Below are 22,496 nucleotides of genomic sequence, written 5' to 3' on the forward strand. Positions count from 1 at the left end.
CAAAGAAAACAGTTTGAAAAGATATTCACCAAAATATCAAAAGTGCCTACTTTTAAAAGAGTGGGTAATATTTAGATAATATTTTCTGCCTTTTTGTCAATAATCATATATTGCTTACATAATTTTTTAATAGAAAAAAATAACCAAAAAAAACTACTAAAACTATTTCAAAATTATTCTAGTAGTTTAAAAGCATGTCATAGCCTGGTATTAGGGTCACAGAAAAATCTGTGACTTGATAAACAGTAAAATTTACAATAAAAGGAAGCTTACTGTAACACTGAGCAAATGCATGAATGGGAATGACAGATCATCAACAGGTGATAATATATTTCAAACAAGTCAAATCATAAAGTTTCACACCAATTAAGACCATAGGAGTCTATTACTCATCTTTCTGTGGCATCAGTGACATCACTCAATGAGAGAAGAAAGGCCAGGAAAATTACTTAAAGAAGCCAACCATTCAGGCAACAGAGGAGGAAGCCATGGCTAGTTCTTTCGTTTTATTCTTCAAATAGCATTCAGCGTTAGAACAGCTCACTGTGTGCTCTTAATTTGCTACAGTGGCAAATAAAGATAGCTTTCCCCAGAGTCCTCTTTGGGAAATCCAATCTGTTCCAAGTTTAGCTCCCTATTTTTTCTCTAATGTATATTTATAATATGAATCCACATCTTTTTCATAGGAACTGAACTGAGAATTTATCACCAATTTTACAGTCTTCTAAAGATTCTAGGAAAACTGAATCCTACACTATCCTTAATCCAGAAGGAAACAGCTAAAAGGGTTACACAGTGAAATTTGTTTTCAAGTATTCAGTAATATTTTTAGCATTTAGAAGTTAAAATGTTGAGACCTGAAATAAACACATTACGCTGAAAGGGAAAGGAGGTGTACTCGCCATCTCGGTCAGGGACAGTGCTGTATTTAAAATGTAGGTTAGCAGGCCAACCCACTTACAACTGAATAGGAAGTTCCACACTGAAGGCTAAAATCAACCATAATCCAAAAGTCAACACTTGTCAACAATTCCACATGTGCTAGACTATGCTCTATGCTAAGTTTACCACTCATGATCTTGTATAACGCACTGCAATCTCATATGATGTAATATACGGAATTAAAATTTTGCAACTACTAGCTAAAAGTTAAATATAAAGCTATTACCAAAGAAGTAGACTACAGAAGCAACTCATTTCCCAGTGTGAACAATTCTGTAATATAATTATAATATACAAAAATCTTACATGAATGTAGGTAATCTAAGTCTTACATCAGGGGATCAGAGAATAGACAAAGCTGGAGTGGCACTTTAAAAAGTCACCTAAGGTGAATGGTCATTAAAAAAAAAAAAAAAAAAAAAAAAAGTCACACTTGCTCTCAAGATGCTGCAACTCAGACCAAAGAAGTAAACTGCCTAAAATCATACAACCAATTAACACAGCAGCTCAACTCGGAGCTCTGGTCTCATTCACTGTTAAGTGCACCATGCCCAGGAAACTAGGAAAAGCACTAAAGTAACCTAACCCAAAGCCCTCATTTCTCAGTCGTCTTCTCCTCTCACCTGTGGTCTTCTTGCTTCCACATCAGACAGTAACTACCAGACAGAACCTGAAACTATTCTATTATTTATAACACACTGCGATGAACTACAGAAGACTTTCCCAAACTCATTAAATTTAGGATAAACCAAATGACACTCCTTTGGTTACAGTTCGTAAGTTACGTTCTGAATGCTGCCAGCCTTCTTCAGGAGACAGCAGCTGTACAGGAAGACATGAGCTGTTTGCCTCTTGATAATTCAAAGTTCTCAAGCTGAATGTGTACTGATGAACTAATGCCAAAGCCCACATCCACAGCTCTTTCCAAATCTTTTGGCCACCTTCAGGAAAATCATCCCTTTGCCGTGCAGTCAAATACTCATCAATAAAACTCTGGTCAGCAAAGATGTATGCAAAATTCTGTATGCAAAGACAAGGATGGCAGAAACAGGCAGCACTTTTAAACTAGGGTACATAGATATGGAAAGCTAAGAAATGCAGGCCAGCCCCTCAGCTTGCTAGTGCACATGGTTATGACAAAGGGTAAAGCTCCAAATACCAGCAGGTCTCATAGACAGCAGCTGTGGCTACAAACCAAAAGGGAATCTCTCAAGTGACACAGAAAGATCTGATCTCTCCTCCGTGTAGTGTACTACAACTAGATTTATTTTTAAATATGAAGAGATCCAAAATAACGCAACGTCCCCACTTTTCTTGTTGCCCACAGCAAGCCTGAGTACTTGCCCCGCTCTCACAAAATTCTTACAAAATTCTTGACCCCAAGCAGTAATCCAAGCTACTCCGGAGGCTAAGTCGGGAGGATCCCTTGAACCCAGGAGTTGCAATAAATAGTACACTATTTTAAAAGTGTAAAGTGATATGTTATATAGAGAAAGGTCTGGTTGAAAACGTGCAAGGCACTCTAAAGAGTGGTTAAGAGCAGAGACTCTGGAGCCAGGATGCCTTCAGATTCTGTCCTGTGAGCCTGAACAAGCTATTTGCTTTTATGTACCAATACTTCCACAAAATGGGAAAATGGGGATAATAAAATAGTGACCCTGCTATAGGCAGTGTTCAAGGATTAAAGGAGTTAAAATATGTAAAGTGATCAGAATCATACCTGGAACAAAGTAACTGCTATGTAAATACTGGCTGTTACTATTATTATTATTGTTGTTGCTTTGTTTTTGAGACAGAGTCTTGCTCTGTTGCCCAGGCTGGAGTGCAGTGGTGCAGTCTCAGCTGACTGAAACCTCCGCCTCCTAGGTTCAAGTGATTCTCCTGCCTCAGCCTCCCAACTAGCTGGGATTACAGGCACCTACCACCACGCCCAGCTAATTTTTGCATTTTTAGTAGAGACAGGGTTTCACCATGTTGGTCAGGCTGGTCTTGAATTCCTGACCTCAAGTGATCCGCCTGCCTCAGCCTCATAAAGTGCTGGGATTACAGGCGTGAGCCACCGTACCAACGTAACTGTTATTGTTATCAATAGTATCAATTTACATTTTTTAAATGCATTCAAACCAAGAACTACAGTGAGTTAGCATGGAAATAAGTATTTGATTCCTTACAAGGCATTTTAAAAATAAAAGTTAATATTTAGCCACCTGTTGGAAAATGTATGTACAAATATGAGGGGAGGGATTTGAAAATGAGGGGGTGAGGAAGGGCAAAGTTAAACCAGTAAAATTACTCTTTCCAATCAGTTAAGATTTTACTGAACTTGATGTAGCATAATGTTTTTAAGTTATAAATTCAGGCCAGGCGTGGTGGCTCACATTTGTAATCTTAGCACTCTGGGAGGCTGAGATGGGAGGAGTACTTGGAGCCTGGAGTTCGAGACCAGCCTGGGCAACACAGTGAGACCTCATTTCCTTTTTTTTTTTTTCTTTTTTTTTTTTTTTAGGGAAAAAAAAACAAGAAGTTTAGAGGTCAGAACTGTGTAGTATGCCAATTTACACCTCAATGAAAGTTTAATTTCTGAGACAAAGATAAAGTAGCACATATGATGGCTCTACCTGTGAAAATACAGAGGGTAGAATATGTTCTCAAAGGCCTCTTTCATAATACCTCCTAATTCTGACACACTGTAAATAAATGAATATTATTAAATGGAAAAGTCTTTTTTAAAAAAACTGAAAGGTTGCTGGTTAGTGGGTGGTTTAAGTATACGATGAGAAAAATATAGAAATATAGGTATTACAACCATTTATTATAAAACCACATGACAGCCACACAGACACATGAATTTTCTGGGAGCGAGAGTTTACGTGAAAAGCAGCGTGGGGTACTAGAAAGAACATAGGCTTTGGAGTCTGACAGGCCTTGCTGAAATCTCCTGCTGCCACTTACCAGCTGTGTAGCCTTGACAAGTTACTACATCCCTCAAAGACTCCCCTCTCTCATCTCTATATAAAGTGGGACGCACCACTCCCTCTTCTGCAAAGTATCTGTGAGATCATAAGGGACAATGCATGTGACAGCACCTAGTTCAGTGCCTAGCCCAGTGTAACTATTCAGTAAATGGCAGCTATGAGAAAGAAACAAATCAGCACTGATTAGTAGAGTCTACAAATTAGTGAGTGAGCTGAGTGTTTGCTGTGAGGTAAACCTATATTAGATCCTATAAGGCAGTGGTTCTCAAACTAGCCCATCAGAATTACCTAGCATGGCAGTTACACCATAGATTGCTGGGCCCGCTCTCCTCTCACAGGTCCTGACTCAGTGTTCAAGTGCAGGGACCCAGAATCTTCACTGTCACAAGTTCTGAGGGGACGCTGATACTGCTGGTCAGGGACCAGGCCTAAGAGAACTACTGGTGTAAGGGAAGAGAGGGAGAAGAGGTACACAAACATGGTCCATTCCTACAAGGAACTCACTGAGGATCTGGAAAACACACAAACGAAACTTTTTTTTGAGACAGAGTCTCGCTCTGTAGCCCAGGCTGGAGTGCAATGGCACGATCTCGGCTCACTGCAACCTCTGCCTCCGGGGTTCAAGCAATTCTCCTGCCTCAGCCTCCCAAGTAGCTGGGACAACAGGCTCATGCGACCACGCCCAGCTAATTTTTGTATTTTTGGTAGAGATGAGGTTTCACCATGTTAGCCAGACTAGTCTCAAACTCCTGACCTCAGGTGATCTGCCCACCTCAGCCTCCCAAAGTGCTGGGATTACAGGCATGAGCCACTGCACCTGGCCACATAACAATTCAACCCCACATACACAGATCCTGAACACTCCACCACCCTACAAAAGATACAAACTCACATTACAAAAAATGAGGATGACAAGGCACAGGGATCCTTCCGGACTGGTGAAACCATGCCCCTGAGAGTTAAAGACACCAATGATTAACAGAAATTCTCGAGTTTGCAGGATCTCAGACAAGAAAAGAAACAACTCACTGACACGCCCTCCACTTGTAAGACACATAACACAACGGGCTAAAATTGGCTGGAATCAATATAGCTGATTGGAGTTTGTGTAGAACAAGTTTAAATTTCGGCCACATGCTTCATACTAACTTCCCCCAAACTTGCACATGGGACCCACGAGGAGGCATGAAGAGATAACTGCACAGGCCCGAAGACTTTCCAGACCACCCCTTTCCTCATATCAATCACCTGCTACTCCCAGAAGCCACTCCCTAAAGCTCTTCTAATAAAGGTACTGCCGTAAAGCCAGCACAGACAGACAGATTTGAGCTGAACCTGTCTCCTTGTGAGTCGACTTGCAATAACAAGAAAGCCAATTCCACGCACTGGGTTTTTGAGAAAATACTCAAATTTTTGAGAAAATACTCAAGAACCCAGTGGCTTGATTCTCATCTGGCTACATCTCTCACAGCTAGGAGACTCCCTTCACTGGGTTTTGAGAAAACTTTCTGAAAAACCCAGTGTCACAGTATAGGCTTCTGGCACATTGGACAGCAAGCCCCTTTTGCTTAGTAACGCTGGGACAAATACTGATGTTTTTCAAAGCTCCTGCAGTCTCACAGTTTTTGTAAATGTAAGAAGTAAAATACTGGGGCAATGGCATTGGCAAGTAGAAATATGTGGGAAGGCACTTGAGAAAAGAGCAAGACAAACAGATAAACAAGTGTGTGAAAACAATGGTCTCAGCTCAGCTAGTTCGATATCTGAATGGGAGAATCTCATCAGGAGAAATGATGATAGATTTTGAAGACGCACTGATAGGGTAACTTACTAGACTTAGCTTGGATTTGATGTCATCAGTAAAGTGAACTGTTACAAATCTCAGGCAAGTTAGCCACATGGTAGAAATGGTAACTGCAAGGTGGCCAGTGGCTCATGCCTGTAATCCCAGCACTTTGGGAGGACAAGGTAGGTGGATCACCTGAGGTCGAGAGTTCAGGACCAGCCTGACCAACATGGAGAAACCCTATCTCTACTAAAAATTCAAAATTTAGCTGGGCGTGGTGGCAGGTGCCTGTAATCCCAGCTGCTTGGGAGGCTGAGGCAGAACTGCTTGAACCCGGGAGGCGGAGGTTGCAGTGAGCCAAGATTGCGCCATTGCGCTCCAGCCTAGGCAACAAGAGCAAAACTCCGTCTCAAAAAAGAAAAAAAGAAAAAAAGAAATGGTTGGCAACTGCAAACAAAGAATAGGTAAGGCATGGAAATATGAAGCAAACGGCAAAAGCAGTGTGAAAAACCATCATTGATTCTGATGCAGATGACACAAAAACACCCACTTATCACTATAGCCAAGAACTACGGAAACTTCCATTCTGCAAGATGATGGCCCTTTGAGGGGAGTCTGCTGGCTATGAGAAATACAGCCAGATGAGAATCAAGCCTCATTTTCACTCCAATGTGTATTAACTTGATGTTACCAGGCATTAACCCATTTATGCCTAGTGTTCCATTATTGGAACACTAAGCATGTGGGAGTTATTTCTATCCTACTGCTCAAGGTCATCACCAAGGTCTGAATTTTTTTTTTTTTTTTGAGACGGAGTTTCACTCTTGTTGCCCAGGCTAGAGTGCAATGGCGTGGTCTCAGCTTACTGCAACCTCCACCTCCTGGGTTCAAGCGATTCTCCTGCCTCAGCCTTTCAAGAAGCTGGGATTGCAGGCACCTGCCACCAGGCCCAGCTAATTTTTGTATTTTTTTTTTAATTTTTTATTATATTATTATTTTTTTGAGACGGAGTCTCGCTCTGTCGCCCAGGCTGGAGTGCAGTGGCGCAATCTAGGCTCACTGCAAGCTCCGCCTCCCGGGTTCACGCCATTCTCCTGCCTCAGCCTCCCGAGTAGCTGGGACTACAGGCGCCCACAACCGCGCCCGGCTAATTTTTTGTATTTTTAGTAGAGACGGGGTTTCACCGTGGTCTCGATCTCCTGACCTTGTGATCCGCCCGCCTCGGCCTCCCAAAGTGCTGGGATTACAGGGGTGAGCCACCGCGCCCGGCAATTTTTGTATTTTTAGTAGAGACGGGGTTTCACCATGTTGGCCAGGCTGGTCTCAAACTCCTGACCTCTGGTGATCCGCCTGCCTCAGCGTCCTAAAGGGCTGGGATTACAGGTGTGAGCCACCGTTCCCGGCCTAAGGTCTGATTTTTCACCCAAAAAAAAAAAAAAAAAAAAAAAAAAAAATTGCAACCTCCAGGATAAAGATCTCCAACATAACTCATTCAAATAAAACAGGAAAATCTAAGACAGAAAATCCAAATAAGCTCACTTAGAAATAAAGTAAGCTCAATTAGAAATGAAACGGGAGATATTACAACCAATACCACAGAAACACAAAAGATCATTCAAAGCTACTATGAACACCTTTATGCGCACCAACCAGAAAACCTAGAGGAGACAGATGCATTCCTGGAAATATGCGACCCTCCCAGAGTAAACCAGGAAGAAATAGAAACTCTGAACAGACCAATGACAAGCAGTGAGACTGAAATGGTAATTAAAAAAAAAAAATTGCCAACAAAAAAAAAGTCCAGGACCAGGTGGATTTACAGCCGAATTCTACCAGACATTCAAAGAATTGGTTTGTGCCAGGAGCGGTGGCTCATGCCTGTAATCCCAGCACTTTGGGAGGCCAAGGAGGGCGATCGCGAGGTCAGGAGACCATCCTGGCTAACACGGTGAAACCCCATCTCTACTTTAAAAAAAAAAAAAAAAAAAAAAAAAAGCCGGGCGAGGTGGCGGGCACCTGTAGTCCCAGCTACTCGGGAGGCTGAGGCAGGAGAATGGCGTGAACCCGGAGGCGGAGCTTGCGGTGAGCTGAGATCACGCCACTGCACTCCAGCCTGGGCGACAGAGCGAGACTCCATTTCAAGAAAAAAAAAAAAAAAAAGAATTGGTACCAATCCTACTGAAACTATTACAAAAGATAAAGAGGGAATCCTCTCTAAATCATTCTATGAAGTCAGTATCACCCTAATACCCGAAACCAGAGAGGATATAACCAAAAAAAAAAAAGGAAAGAAAACTACAGACCAATATCCCTGATGAACGCAGATGTAAAAATCCTCAGCTGGGCATGAGTTTTTCTATTTCTTGACCTCGTGATCCGCCCGCCTTGGTCTCCCAAAGTGCTGGGATGCCACCACGCCCGGCCCAGCTTTCACTTTTTTTTTTTTTTTAAGAGGGACTCTCGGCCGGGCGCGGTGGCTCAAGCCTGTAATCCCAGCACTTTGGGAGGCCGAGTCGGGCGGATCACGAGGTCAGCAGATCGAGACCATCCTGGCTAACACGGTGAAACCCCGTCTCTACTAAAAAATACAAAAAAACTAGCCGGGCGAGGTGGCGGGCGCCTGTAGTCCCAGCTACTCGGGAGGCTGAGGCAGGAGAATGGCGTAAACCCGGGAGGCGGAGCTTGCAGTGAGCTGAGATCCGGCCACTGCACTCCAGCCTGGGCTACAGAGCGAGACTCCGTCTCCAAAAAAAAAAAAAAAAAAAAGAGGGACTCTCGGGTCTGTAGCCCAGGCTGGAGTGCAGTGGCGCCATCTTGGCTCACTGCAACCTCTGCCTCCTGGGGTCAAGCGATTCTCCTGCCTCAGCCTCCCAAGTAGCTGGGACTACAGGTGTGCAACACCACATCTGGCTAAATTTTTTTGTATTTTTAGTAGAGACGGGTTTTCACCGTGTTAGCCAGGATGGTCTCAATCTCCTGACCTTGTGATCTGCCCACCTTGGCCTCCCAAAGTGCTGGGATTGCAGGCATGAGCCACTGTTCCCGGCCCTGATTTTCACTTTTATTCAACATAGTTTCGGAAGTCCTAGCCAGAGCAATCAGACAAAAGAAAGAAAGGACATCCAAATCAGTAAAGAGGAAGTCAAACTGCTGCTGTTTGCTGATGATATATAATCATATACCTAGAAAACCCTAAAGACTCATCCCAAAAGCTCCTAGATCTGATAAATGAGTTCAGTCAAGTTTCTGGATACAAAATCAATGAACACAAATCAGTGGCACTGCTACACACCAACAGCGACCAAGCTGAGAATCAAATCAAGAACTTAACCCCTTTTACAATAGCTCCAAAAAAATAATTAAATACTTAGGCATATACCTAACCACTGACGTGAAAGACCTCTACAAGGAAAACTACAAGATACTGCTAAAAGAAATCACAGATGACACAAACAAATGAAAACACATCCCATGCCATGGATGCGTAAAATCAGTATTGTGAAAATGACCTTACTGCCAAAAGCAATCTACAAATTCAATGCAATTCCCATCAAAATACCATCATCATTCTTCACCGAACTAGGAGAAACAATCCTAAAATTCATATGGAAACAAAAAAGAGCCCACATAGCAAAGCAAGATTAATCAAAAAGAAAAACATCTGGGGGCATCATATTACCCAGCTTCATACTATACTATACAGCTATAGTCACCAAAACAGCATAGTACTGGTATAAAAACAGGTATATAGACCAACGGAACACAACAGAGAATCCAGAAATAAACCCAAATATTTACAGCCAACTGATCTTCGACAAAGCAAACAAAAACATAAACTGGGGAAAAGACACCCTATTCAACAAATGGTGCTGGGATAACTGGTAAGCCACATGCAGAAGAACGAAATTGGATCCTCATCTCTCACCTCATACAAAAATCAACTCACGATGAATCAAAGACTTAAATCTAACCTCAAACCATAAAAATTCTAGAAGATAATACCCGAAAAATTCTTCTAGGCGTTGGCTTAAGCAAAGATTTCATGAGCAAGAACCCAAAAGAAAATGCAACAAAAATAAAGATAAATAGATGGGACTTAATTAAATGAAAAAACTTCTGCACAGCAAAATAAATAATCAGCAGAGTAAACAACTCACAGGGTTGCAGAGAAAATCTTCACGAACTATGCATCCAACAAAGGACTAATATCTGGAATCTACAAGAAACTCAAATCAGCAAGAAAATAATAATAATAATAATAATAATCCCATCAAAAAGTGGGCTAAGGACATGAACAGACAATACTCAAAAGAAGATATACAAATGGCCAGTAAACATATGAAAAAATGCTCCACATCACTAATTATCAGGGAAATGCAAATCAAAACCACAATATGATACAACCTTACTCCTGTAGCAATGGCCATAATTCAAAAATCAAAAAATGCTGGGCACCTCACGTCTGTAGTCCCAGCACTTTGGGAGGCTGAAGTGGGCAAATCACGAGGTCAGGAGATCGAGACCATCCTGGCTAATATGGTGAAACCCTGTCTCTACGAAAAATACAAAAAATTAGCCGGGCGTGGTGGCGGGCGCCTGTAGTCCCAGCTACTCGGGAGGCTGAGACAGGAGAATCGCTTGAACCTGGGAGGTGGAGATTGCAGTGAGCTGAGATTGCGCCACTGCACTCTAGCCTGGGCGACAGAGCAAGAGTGTCTCAAAAAAATAATAACAAACAAAAATAAAAAAAAAACAGATGCGGCCGGGAGAGGTGGCTCACGCCTGCAATCCCAGCACTTTGGGAGGCCAATACGGGCAGATCACGAGGTAAGGAGATCGAGACCATCCTGGCTAACACGGTGAAACCCCGTCTCTACTAAAAATACAAAAAATTAGCCAGGTGCAGTGGCGGGTGCCTGTAGTCCCAGCTACAGGGGAGGCTGAGGCAGGAGAACGGCGTGAATCTGGGAGGCGGAGCTTGCAGTGAGCGGAGATCGTGCCACTGCACTCCAGCCTGGGCGACACAGCGAGACTCCATCTCAATAAAAAAAAAAATAAATTTAAAATAAATAAATAAATAAATAAATAAATAACAGATGCTGGTGTGGATGTGAAAAGCGAACACTTTTAACACAGCTTTTTAACACAGGGAATGTAAACTAGTATAACCACTATGGAAAATAGCATGGAGATTCCTTAAAGAACTAAAAGTAGATCTTCCATTTGATCCAGCAATCTCACCACAGGGTATCTACCCAGAGGAAAAGACGTCATTATATGAAAAAGACACTTGCACATACATATTTATAGCAGCAGAATTCACAACTGCAAAAATATGGAACCACCACAAATGCCCATCAATCAGGTGGATAAAGAAAATGTAATAATAATAATAATAATAATGGCATTCCAAGCAACCTGGATGAAGCTGGAGACCATTCTTTTTTTTTTTTTTTTTTTTTGAGATGGAGTCTCACTCTGTCGCACAGGCTGGAGTGCAGTGGCATGATCTCAGCTCACCGCAAGCTCCACCTCCCAGGTTCATGCCATTCTCCTGCCTCAGCCTCCCGAGTAGCTGGGACTACAGGCGCCAACCACCACACCCAGCTAATTTTTTGTATTTTTAGTAGAGACGGGGTTTCAGCATGTTAGCCAGGATGGTCTCGATCGCCTGAGCTTGTGATCCGCCCGCCTCGGCCTCCCAAAGTGCTGGGATTACAGGCGTGAGCCACCGTGCCCGGCCAGTTATTCTAAGTGAAGTAACTCAGGAATGGAAAACCAAACATCGTATGTTCTCACTTATAAGTGGGAGCTAAGCTATGAGGACACAAAAGCACAAGAATGATATAATGAACTTTGGGGACTCAGTGGGGAGGACAATGAGGGATAAAAGACTGCACATTGGGTACAGTGTACATCGCTCAGGTGACGGGTGCACCAAAATTTAGGAAATCACCACTGAGGAATTTATCCATGTAACCAAATACCACCTGTTCCCCAAAAACCTATTGGAATAAAAAATAAATAAATAATATTAAAAAAAAAAAACACACACGGGCTGGGCATGGTGGCACACACCTGTAATCCCAGCACTTTGGGAGGCCAAGGTGGGTGGACTATCTGAGCTCAGGAGTTTGAGACCAGCCTGGGCAACATGGTGAGACCCCATCTCTACTAAAAATACAAAAAATTAGCCAGGCATGGTGGCACAAGCCTGTAGGCCCAACTGCTCATGACACTGAGGCAGAAAAATCACTTGAACCCAGGAGGTGAAGGTTGCAGTAAGCTGAGATCGCACCACTGCACTCCAGTCTGGGCGACAGAACGAGGATGCCTCCAAGAAAATAAAAAATAAAAATAAATAAAAAACAGGAAAATCCCTTATTTCTTTAGCATTATAAAACGTACTAAACACATTTCCTTAAATATAATGCATAGTTAATTACCTATCGTACCTATTATTACTAATCTTACCAATCTTTACCAACTGAAAATTCTATAAAACCTGTTTTAAAACAATACTCCCCAATAGGCTGTATTTCCATCGTTATTTTTAAGACAACAAAAGATAAGATCTTTGGTAAGATAAAGGCAACCATGTCTTAAACTGAAAAGTACACAAGACATAGCTAACTGGTCTATACCACTCACAGTTTAGCAGAAAACAGCTGAAAAATCACTCTCCAGACAAGACATAAAAGATCAAGAAATCCTAAAAATGTTTTTTAAAAAATGGGGTGAAACCCCACCTCACAATGTATACCAGAATAAATCTCAGCAGTATCAAAAAGAAATCACATGTACGAAATGAAACCTCAGAAGTACAAGAAGAGCCAACAGTGTGGCTCATGCCTATAGTCCCAGCTACTCAAGAGGCTGAGGTGGGAGGATCCCTTGAGCCAAAGAGTTTGTGGTTACAATGAGCTATGATTATACTACTGTACTCCAGCTTGGGCAACAAAGCAAGACCCTGTCTCTTTAAAAAAAAAAAAAGAGAGAGAGAGAGAGGCCAGGCGTGATGGTTCACACCTGCAATCCCAGCACTTTGGGAGGCCGAGGCAGGCAGATCACGAGGTCAGGAGTTTGAGACCAGCCTGACCAACACGGTGAAACCCCGTCACTACTAAAAATACAAAAATTAGCCAGGCATGGTGGCGTATGCCTGTAATCCCAGCTACTCAGGAGCCTGAGGCAGGAGAATTGCTGGGAGGCGGAGGTTGCAGTGCGCCGAGATCGCAGCATTGTACTCCAGACTGAGTGACAGAGTGAGACTCCTTATAAAAAAAAAAAAAAAAAAAAAAAAAAAAAAACCAGAGAGAGAGAAGAAATAGTACAATAAGAAACTATGGATATTTTTTTAAAAATATTAGGAGGGTTAGGTGTGAATCAAAACCTAAGAGAAGATGTTTTATAGATGTTTGTCTATAAAAAAATGAAATTTCCCAGCCAGGTGCAGTGGCTCAAGCCTATAATCCCAGCACTTTGGGAGGTCAAGGTGGGCAGATCACGAGGTCAGGAGATCGAGACCATCCTGGCTAACACGGTGAAACCCCGTCTCTACTAAAAATACAAAAAATTAGCCAGGTGTGGTGGCGGGTGCCTGTAGTACCAGCTACTCAGGAGGCTGAGGCAGGAGAATAGCGTGAACCCGGGAGGCGGAGCTTGCAGTGAGCCCAGATTATGCCACTGCACTCCAGCCTGGGCGAAAGAACAAGACTCGATCTCAAAAAATAATACTACTACTTACCAAAAAAAATGAAATTTCCCAAGGAGGAGGAGGAAGAAAAATAAAGGAAAAAAAAGCAAATTTCTATGTAGGAAAAAACTACCATGAGCAAAATCAGAAGACAACTGACAAATGGAACAAAATGTCTGTCCCTCAGATCACAGATTAAGGGCTAATTTGTACAAAAAGCTGGGCATGGTGGTACATGCCTACGGTCTCAGCTGCTCAGAGGCTGAGGTGGAATGACTGCAGACCAGCCTGGGCAATACAGTGAGATCCCATCTCTAAAAAAATTTAAACATTAAAAATTTTATAATCATAAAAGAGAACTCCTACCAAGTTAATTTTTTTTTTAAGACCAGAGTCGGCCGGGCGCGGTGGCTCAAGCCTGTAATCCCAGCACTTTGGGAGGCCGAGACGGGTGGATCACGAGGTCAGGAGATCGAGACCATCCTGGTGAACATGGTGAAACCCCGTCTCTACTAAAAAATACAAAAAACTAGCCGGGCGAGGTGGCGGCGCCTGTAGTCCCAGCTACTCGGGAGGCTGAGGCAGGAGAATGGCGTGAACCTGGGAGGCGGAGCTTGCAGTGAGCTGAGATCCGGCCACTGCAACTCCAGCCCGGGAGACAGAGCGAGACTCCGTCTCAAAAAAAAAAAAAATGACCAGAGTCCTAGTAAAGTGGGTTCACGACATGAACAACTCATAGAAAATACAGATGGCTCTTAAATATCCAAAACGATGCTTAATTCATAGCACAAGAAACACCAAAAAACTATAGTGTTATACCATCTTTCATCTGTCAAGTTAGCAAAGATCAAAATAACAATACACTATGCCAGAAGTAAAAATTGGTACAATTTTTAGAAGGCGATCTGACTATGTCTCTAAAATTACAAACACATGTCCTTTTCACCCAGCAATTCCTCACAAGAATTTATTCCTCAGATATACTAGCAACAAGGCAAAATGATGTATGTACAAAGTGATTTATTGCAGTATAGTGTGTAAGAGCTAAAGACTAGAAACATCAATGTCCATCAAAAGAAGAATTATGATAAATTTACACAACGGGATATTGTACAGGCATTAAAGATGCTTTTACACAATAATGTCTTTATTGACAAAGAACAATCCCCGAAGTATACAAAACAAAAACAAGGTGTAAAACAGTGCAGATGCTAAAGTTTGCATTTTTATAAAGGAGGAAAGACTGTATCTGTAATTTTGTGTATTAAAACATTGGCTATCTCTGGAAATACACACAATAACTTAACACCAGTCACTTCAGAGGAGGGGACAGGGGGCGCCGGAGGGCAGAGCGTGAGAGACTTCATTGCATGCTCTCTGAATTTTGAACCATGTGAACGTATTACCTATCAAAAAATAAACTAGGCCTATGAGATGTCACAATACCTAATTCCCAATGCAGACTTTCTCACTAAGTTACTTGAGAAAGGGCGGGCATGGTGGCTCACACCTGTAATCCCAGCACTTTGGGAGGCCGAGTCGGGCAGATCACCTGAGGTCAAGAGTTCGAGACCAGCCTGGCCAACATGGTGAAACCCTGTCTCTAATAAAAATACAAAAATAAGCTGGGCGTGGGGTAGGTGCCTGTAATCCCAGATACTTGGGAGGTTGATGCAGGACAAACACTTGAACACGGGAGGCAGAGGCTGCAGTGAGCCAAGATTGTACCATTGCACTCCAGCCTGGGGAACAAGAGCAAGGCTTCACCTCAAAAAATATCCACTACCCATTCAACCAATATTTATTGAATTCTATACGCTTCAGGCACCGTTTTAGACCCTGGTATCTCAGCAACAAAGACAGATAAAGTCCTCCTCTTGTAGATTTTAGGTGGGACTAGTCAGTAAGCAGGCAACAAAATGAACATCAACAAGGAGCATGAAGAAAGGGAGTGGAAGGACTGAGGTGGAAAGGTGATAGCAGTGCCTTTCTGGGTAGGGGTAAGAGAAAGCTTCTTTAACAGAACCACATTTGGGCAGAGACCTGAAGAAGTGAGGGAGCCAGCTCCATGGCCACTGTGGAGGGCATTCTAAGCAGAGGGACTAAGGATTCTAAGCAGAGCGTGTACCATGGCTCCGCAGGTGGGGCGGGGAGGGGTGCAGCTGCTCTTCACAGAATGCAATGGAGGTTATTCGAATAAATAAGGAGGAGGTGGCAGCAAATCACACTGGGGAATTGGGGAGGGGAAAAGCACTGTATCATAAGCAATTCAGATCTTATTCTAAGCGCTATAGAAACACATTAGAAAGTTTTAAGCAGTGAAGAATATGATCTGACCTATACTGTTTAAATGATCACTCTGGCTGACATCAGGAGAACAGACTGTAAGAGGCAAGGATAGAGGCAGGCACCCAGGTGGAGACCTCTGTAATAATCCAAGTGAGAGACGGTGCTTCCTTAAACGAAGGTGGCAGTGGTGGAAGCAGAAGTGATCAGATTCTGGATATATTTAGAGGCGGAGTCAACAGGCTCTATGAACGGACTGGAAGTAGAACATGAAAAAAAGAAGTCACAGGTGACTCCAAAATATTTAACCCAAACAACTTTTTACAATGATCTAACAGGCTCATTTTTAAAAGTCACACCTTCATAGAAAGTTCAACTACTCTAAAACAGGTTATGAAGACCATCAACAAAAAGCAATGCCCATCCAAATACCAAACTGGGAAGCTGCAGCCATTTTAAATTTGAAAACACACACGCTTGGGTTCATTCTCTAACTACTGAGCACCTACACCATGCCAGGCATAATACTCGGTACTAGGGACCTCAATTATGCTTAAAATACATAACTGAACACCAAAAAAAAAGATTAACAGGTAAAAATACCAAAATACTAACAGCTGTGGGACATGGAGTTCTTTTCTTCCTGGAGTTTTCCAATTTTCTACAATAAACTCCTCTTTTTATATTTAGGGGGGGAAAAACCTTTCCTTTTTACTGCTGCCAATTAAGAAAAAATTCCCACACAGCAAATTGATTTAGTGATTTGAATGATTAACAGGCTCGCCTTCTAAAAAAGCTCCTAAACTAGGCAGATTTCTCAGGTCTTTCTTTCATGCCTGAACCTGTTTGCTACCAGTGCTACGGTAAGATATGGGAGATGTATGGGAAATGGGGGGAAGAGAGAAATACAGTAGAGAGAAATGAGGGGTACAAATAACCACCTGCTGGTCTTTAAATATATCATGTCACCAAACACAGATGAGAAAGATCAGGCAAACAACTGTTCATCGAAAATATTTAACCAAATACGTACTGCATACAATATGCTTAGTATAGCAGTCTGCCCACTGTCAATAAGTAAATGACAAAGTCCCTTGTATATTTATCCATTCACTCAAATATTTATGATCATCATACATCAAAGGCACTGAGCTAGCATGCAGAACAGACAGGAGTTCAGCAATCAATCAGATAAAATCAGCCCTCAATAGTTCATAATCTAGTTTGGTGGGTAGGGAGTAAAAAGACATTACATTTCAATTTCTACTTATTTAATTATTACTGTGGCATGCGCTAGAGAGGCGACCTGGTAGAGGATAATGGAGACCTGATCTAGTCTGAAGGTCAGGGTAAAAGGCTTGGACAAAATTACATATGAGCTAAGATTTCAAGGAGCAGGAGTTAAACAGATGAAGGGGCAGAGAGTGAGGAACGGAAGCACATTCCAGGCAAAGGAAACAGCATATTAAGAAGAATCTAGGCTGGGCACGGTGGCTCACACCTATTATCCCAGTGCTTTGGGAGGCCAAGGCAGGAGGATAGCTTGAGGCCAGGAATTAGAGACCAGCCTGGGCAACATGGTGAGACACTGTCTCTAAAAAAATAAGAAGGAGGCCGGGCACGGTGGCTCACGCCTGTAATCCCAGCACTTTGGGAGGCCGAGGCAGGCGGATCACAAGCTCAAGAGACCGAGACCATCCTGGTTAACATGGTGAAACCCCGTCTCTACTAAAAACACAAAAAATTAGCCTGGCGTGGTGGTGGGCACCCGTAGACCCAGATACTCGGGAGGCTGAGGCAGAAGAATGGCATGAACCCGGGAGGCGGAACTTGCAGTGAGCTGAGATAGAGCCACTGCACTCCAGCCTGGGCAACAGAGCAAGACTCTATCTCAAAAAAAAAAAAAAAAAAAAAAAAAAAGAAGGAAAAAAATTAGCCAAGTGTGGCGGCACATGTCTACAGTCCTAGCTACTTGGAAGGCTAAGGCAGGAGGATAGCTTAAGCCCAAGGAGTCTGAGGTTACCAGTGGGCTATTACTGCACCATTGCACTCTAGCCTGGAAGACAAAGCGAGACCCTGTGTCAAATAAATAAATAAATAAATAAATAAATAAGAAGAAGAATCTATGTCAAAAAAGGTTAAGGTTTGTGAGAGGAATTAAAAGGAAGTCAGCAACTCAGAAAGATATAATGAAGGGAAGAGCGACTGATAAGGTAGGTAAGGGGTAGTTCATGCAGGGCCTTGTACACTGTGTTAGGAATTTAGTCTTTCATGCTAAAAGCAACAGGAACCATTGAAAAGATTTTCAAGCCTAGGAGTGACAATCAGATTCACATTTTTAAAGATCACTGACTGCTCTCCAGAGAATAGATGAGAGGGAGCAACAGTGGACCAGGAGACCAGACAGAGGCTGTATGGTGCCCAGGTGAGATGAGTGAGGGTAGTGAAAACAGAAGCAGATGTAGTCAAGATATATACTTCAGAGAGAAAATCAATAGGAATTGGTGATAGAATGAAAGCAGGTGGAGAGAGTGAGGTAAAGGAAAAGACAGTCTCATGAATGACAAGATAGTAAGGCATATAAAGACATTCCATGTAAATAGTAACCAAAATAAACTGTCCAATCCTCAAAACAAAATTAGGGCAAAAACAAATAGAGATAATGAAGAGTATAGTATACCAACACAAAGAACAATGCACAGACTAACAATTCTGAATTTAATATAAAGCAAAACTGGCAAAAAGAAACTGTCAAGTCCAGAATCAGTGAGATATTTTTAACACAGCTATCAGAAACTGATAAATAAGAGGGGCAGTCATAAAAATAGTAATGATATGGACACGTGAACAGTATTACAAACTTCATCAAACATGCATGCACAGATATATGTCACCTTCAGCCTAACAGATAGGGAATATACATCCTTTTAAAAAGACATGGAATGTTTTAACTAGGTTACAAAGAAAGACTCACCACATCTCAAATAACCAATATCATAAAAACATTCCATGACACACAATGCAAATAAATTAATCAGTTAAAAAAAATTAAACAGCTTAAATAGAAACTTTAAAATGCTTGCTTAGGGGAGGCTGAGACGGGTGAATCGCTTGAGTTCAGGAGTTCGAGATCAGCTTCGGCAATGGCAAAACCCAGTCTCTGCCGGGCGTGGTGGTACATGCCTATAGTCCAATCTGAGGATGAGAAGGGGGTGGGGGAGGGGGGAAGTGCTTGAGCCTAAGAGGCGAAGGTTGCAGTGAGCCGTGATAATGTCACTGTACTCCAGCCTGGGTGATGGAGTGAGACCCTGTCTTTTAAAAAAAGAAAAACAAAAAAACAAAAAAAAAAAAACCAAGAAAACCACTTGCTTAGAAACTCAAAGATTAAAGAGAGAATAAAAATGGAAATAACAAACTAGGCCTGGTCCAGTGGCTCATGCCTGTAATCCCAGCACTTCAGCAGGCCAAGGCAGGTGGATTCCTTGAGCCCAGGAGTTGGAGACCAGCCTGGGCAGTATGATGAAATCCTGTCTCTAATAAAAAATAAATAAAAAATTAGCTAGGCATGGTGGCAAGTCCCTGTAGTCCCAGCTACTCGGGAGGCTGAGGTGGGAGGATCACCTGAGCCTGTGAGGTCAAGGCTGCAGACAGCTGTGATCGAACCACTGCACTCCAGCCTGAGCAACAGAGCAAGACCCTATCTCAAAAAAAAAAAAAAAAAAAAAAAAGAAACAAACAAAAAATTAGGTCTCGACATGCTATTATTTAATATCACAATGATTATACCCACACAGCTAACATACGAGAAGCTCCTGAAACAACACTTAGAAGGAATGTTACAGCCTTGAGCCATCATTAAAAAGCAAGAAAGGATGAACATGTTTTCAATTCAGTAAGCTAGAAAAAGAACAGAGTAAGCCTAAATAAAGGAAATAAAGATGACACTCACAAAACAGAAAGCAGATACTAGCTTACTCTTTGAAAAAAATTTTAATTGACAAACTCTTATAAGTCTGTTCAAGAAAAAAAAAAAATATGAATGAAGGGGTGACGCTAAAGCTGGTGACTGAACCCAGCAGCCACCCAAGCAGCAGCAGAAAAATGACAGTGCCACCAGAGCTCTGGAGCAGAGGAGGTGAGAGCCACAGTTCCACCCAAAAATGACCACACCCATGACTGGAAACAGGTGGTCCAGAAAGCAAAAGGCAACTGAGTGGAAAAAGGAACTGGCAAAAACCACTCTCAAGAAGGCAGATCCTAAGCTGCCAGTGGCAGAGACGTAACGCTGCCAGAGCATATGTCGTAGAAGTTTTAATTGCCCTAACAAACTAATTTGCACTTTCACAGGAATACCTGTATTAATTTATTGCAATAAATAGTTTTTCCTTTGGTGATGGAGAAAAGAAACAATTTGAGGAACAAAAGGGAAATATAACTTCTGATAGAGTAGAAACTTATAATGGAAAAGAAAAGGGAAGAGGACTGAGCAATTAAAGAAATCCAACAGTTAAATTCTAGGTAGAGCAGAAAGAACTAGCAAAGGAGGTGAAGTACTGAGTGGGTCAGAAATTTATAAAAAAAAAATTGAGGTTAAAATGTCAAGACAAAGAATGTTTCAATAAAGAGAAGATGATCAATCGTGTTGAATGCTGCTGAGAGGTCAAGGAAGTTGTGGGCCAAGAGGTGTCCAATGGATTTGGCAACATGAAGTTGAGTAATCAGTATCCTGGAGAAATTAGAGCAGTGAGAAGGAAGGCCATATTGCAGTGGAAGGCTGTTTCTATCTGAATTAGTGATTTTGGAGCTAAACCATTTCAGCTGATGACAAGATCCAGCATGTCACTGTGGGAGAGAGTGCCAGAGGTGGACTAGAGGAGATTAGTGGGGTGGACATGGAAGGCAAGAAAGCTAGCAGCCAAGGTACTTGACGGGTCATGTGACGAAGATGAAACCACCCAACATGATGGCAGTAACCGGACTGGAAAGGAAGGCTGTGAGTCAGGCACTGGAGTATTCAATGATCAAAAGTGGCCATGAGGAAGAGAGAGAAAGGTGTCGTGAGTCTAAGGGTGGAGGCTCCAAAGGGATGCCAGGAGTGGCAAATGGACCAAAGCCTGGTCTAATGTGGCACTTGCAGTGTATCAGTCAGGGTTCTGTGAAGCCTTTCCAGTTCAACTTGTGAGACACTCTCTGAGCTCCCTGGCAAAGTCAGACTGCTGCCACATCAAGGAAAGCCCCGAGCACAACACCCATCATTTTTTAAATTAGCTGAGCTAATAATGCCTTCAGTCTTGCTAACTACATGTACACCTATTCTGTAATTCAAAGGGGGGAAAAAGGCAATGTAAGGAGTAGCACAATTCTTGTAATTAATGGGAAAGAAGTAGGGATAGCAGCAAAGTCACCTGCTTCTGGAAGGGAGAGTGCAAGCATTTTTTTCCAGGACACCAGGATAGGTAAAGCAAAACTTCCAAACAATGCTAGTTTCAGGTAATCAAGACACTCTGTAAAGCTTCCTTCTGGGTTAGCCCAAAAGAATTCTAACAACATAAGACTTGAGGTTGTGACTGTCTTATTCAATTTTCTGCTGCTATTAACAGAATACCACAGACTTTTTTTTTTTTTTTTTTTTTTGAGACAGAGTCTTGGTCTGTCACCCAGGCTGGAGTGCAGTGGCACAATCTCGGCTCACTGCAGCCTCTGCCCACTGGGTTCCAGCGATTCTGGAACCCAGCGATCCTGCCTCAGCCTCCTGGCTAGCTGGGATTACAGGCACACGCCACCACACCTGGCTAATTTTTGTATTTTTGGTAGAGATGGGGTTATACCATGTTGGCCAGGCTGGTATCGAACTCCTGACCTCAGGTGATCCGTCTGCCTCGGCCTCCCAAAGTGCTGGGATTACAGGCATGAGCCACCGCACGTGGCCAGACTGAGTAATTTATAAACAAGTTTATTTGGCTCATGGTTCTGATGGTTGGGCACTCCAAGAATATGGCGCTGGTATCTGGTGGGGGTCATCCCATGGCAGGAGGCAGAAGCAAGTACCCAACACAGAGAGAGGAAATTGGCCAACTTGTTTTTATGACAAACCCAGTCTCATAATAACTAACCCACTCCCTCAATAATGGCATTAATCCATTCATAAGGGCAGAGCCCTCATGATCTAATCAGCTCTTAAAGGCCCATGTCAATTAAATCCTAAAAGGAGTTTTGGAGGGGACAGACATTGAAATCATAGCAGTGACTAATTTTGAAGTCTCTCAATCAATGCAAAATGGCTAGCAAGCCTCTGTCTGTAAGCTCCAGTAACTAGCAGATAATTTTGGCTTGTGAAACGGGTTTTGAAAGATTATCTAAGGGCCTAGCAAGGTGGCTCATGCCTGTAATCCCAGCACTTTGGTAGGCCGAGCCAGGTGGACACCTTGAGTTCAGTAATTCAAGACCAGCCTGGGCTACATGGCAAAACCTGTCTCTACAAAAAAACACAAAAATTAGCTGGGCATGGTGGTACACACCTGTAGTCACAGCTGTTTGGGAGGCTGTGGGAGGTTGGCTTGAGCCCAGGAGGCAGAGGTTGCAGTGAGCTGAGATCACACTGCACTCCAGCCTGGGCAACAGAGCGAGACCCTGTCTCAAAAAATAAAAGAAAAAGAAAAGAAAGAAAGATTATCTGATGTACTCAAGTGAGTCCTTGTTGGAGGACTATGATTTCAACAAATTCGTTCAAATTTCGTTCCACTGCCGGGCGCGGTGGCTCAAGCCTGTAATCCCAGCACTTTGGGAGGCCGAGACGGGCGGATCACGAGGT

General features: G+C 42.6%; 1 protein-coding gene across 18 annotated transcripts in view; it reads right to left on the bottom strand.

Moving 5' to 3' along the window:
- The window catches only part of WDR20 (WD repeat domain 20), an 89,255-nt gene that overhangs the window by 42,828 nt on the left and 23,931 nt on the right, over positions 1-22,496 (bottom strand). Inside the window, exon 1 of one of the 18 annotated variants that reach the window (XM_050796700.1) lies at positions 3,895-6,661. The exons of the other annotated variants lie outside the window; for them this stretch is intronic. The gene's annotated coding sequence lies outside the window, so the exon portion shown is untranslated. Of the gene's footprint in view, positions 1-3,894; positions 6,662-22,496 lie in introns of those variants that run through there. 18 annotated transcript variants of the gene reach the window in all.

The sequence above is a fragment of the Macaca thibetana genome, chromosome 7, assembly GCF_024542745.1.
Source record: "Macaca thibetana thibetana isolate TM-01 chromosome 7, ASM2454274v1, whole genome shotgun sequence".
NCBI classification, from domain to species: domain Eukaryota; kingdom Metazoa; phylum Chordata; class Mammalia; order Primates; family Cercopithecidae; genus Macaca; species Macaca thibetana.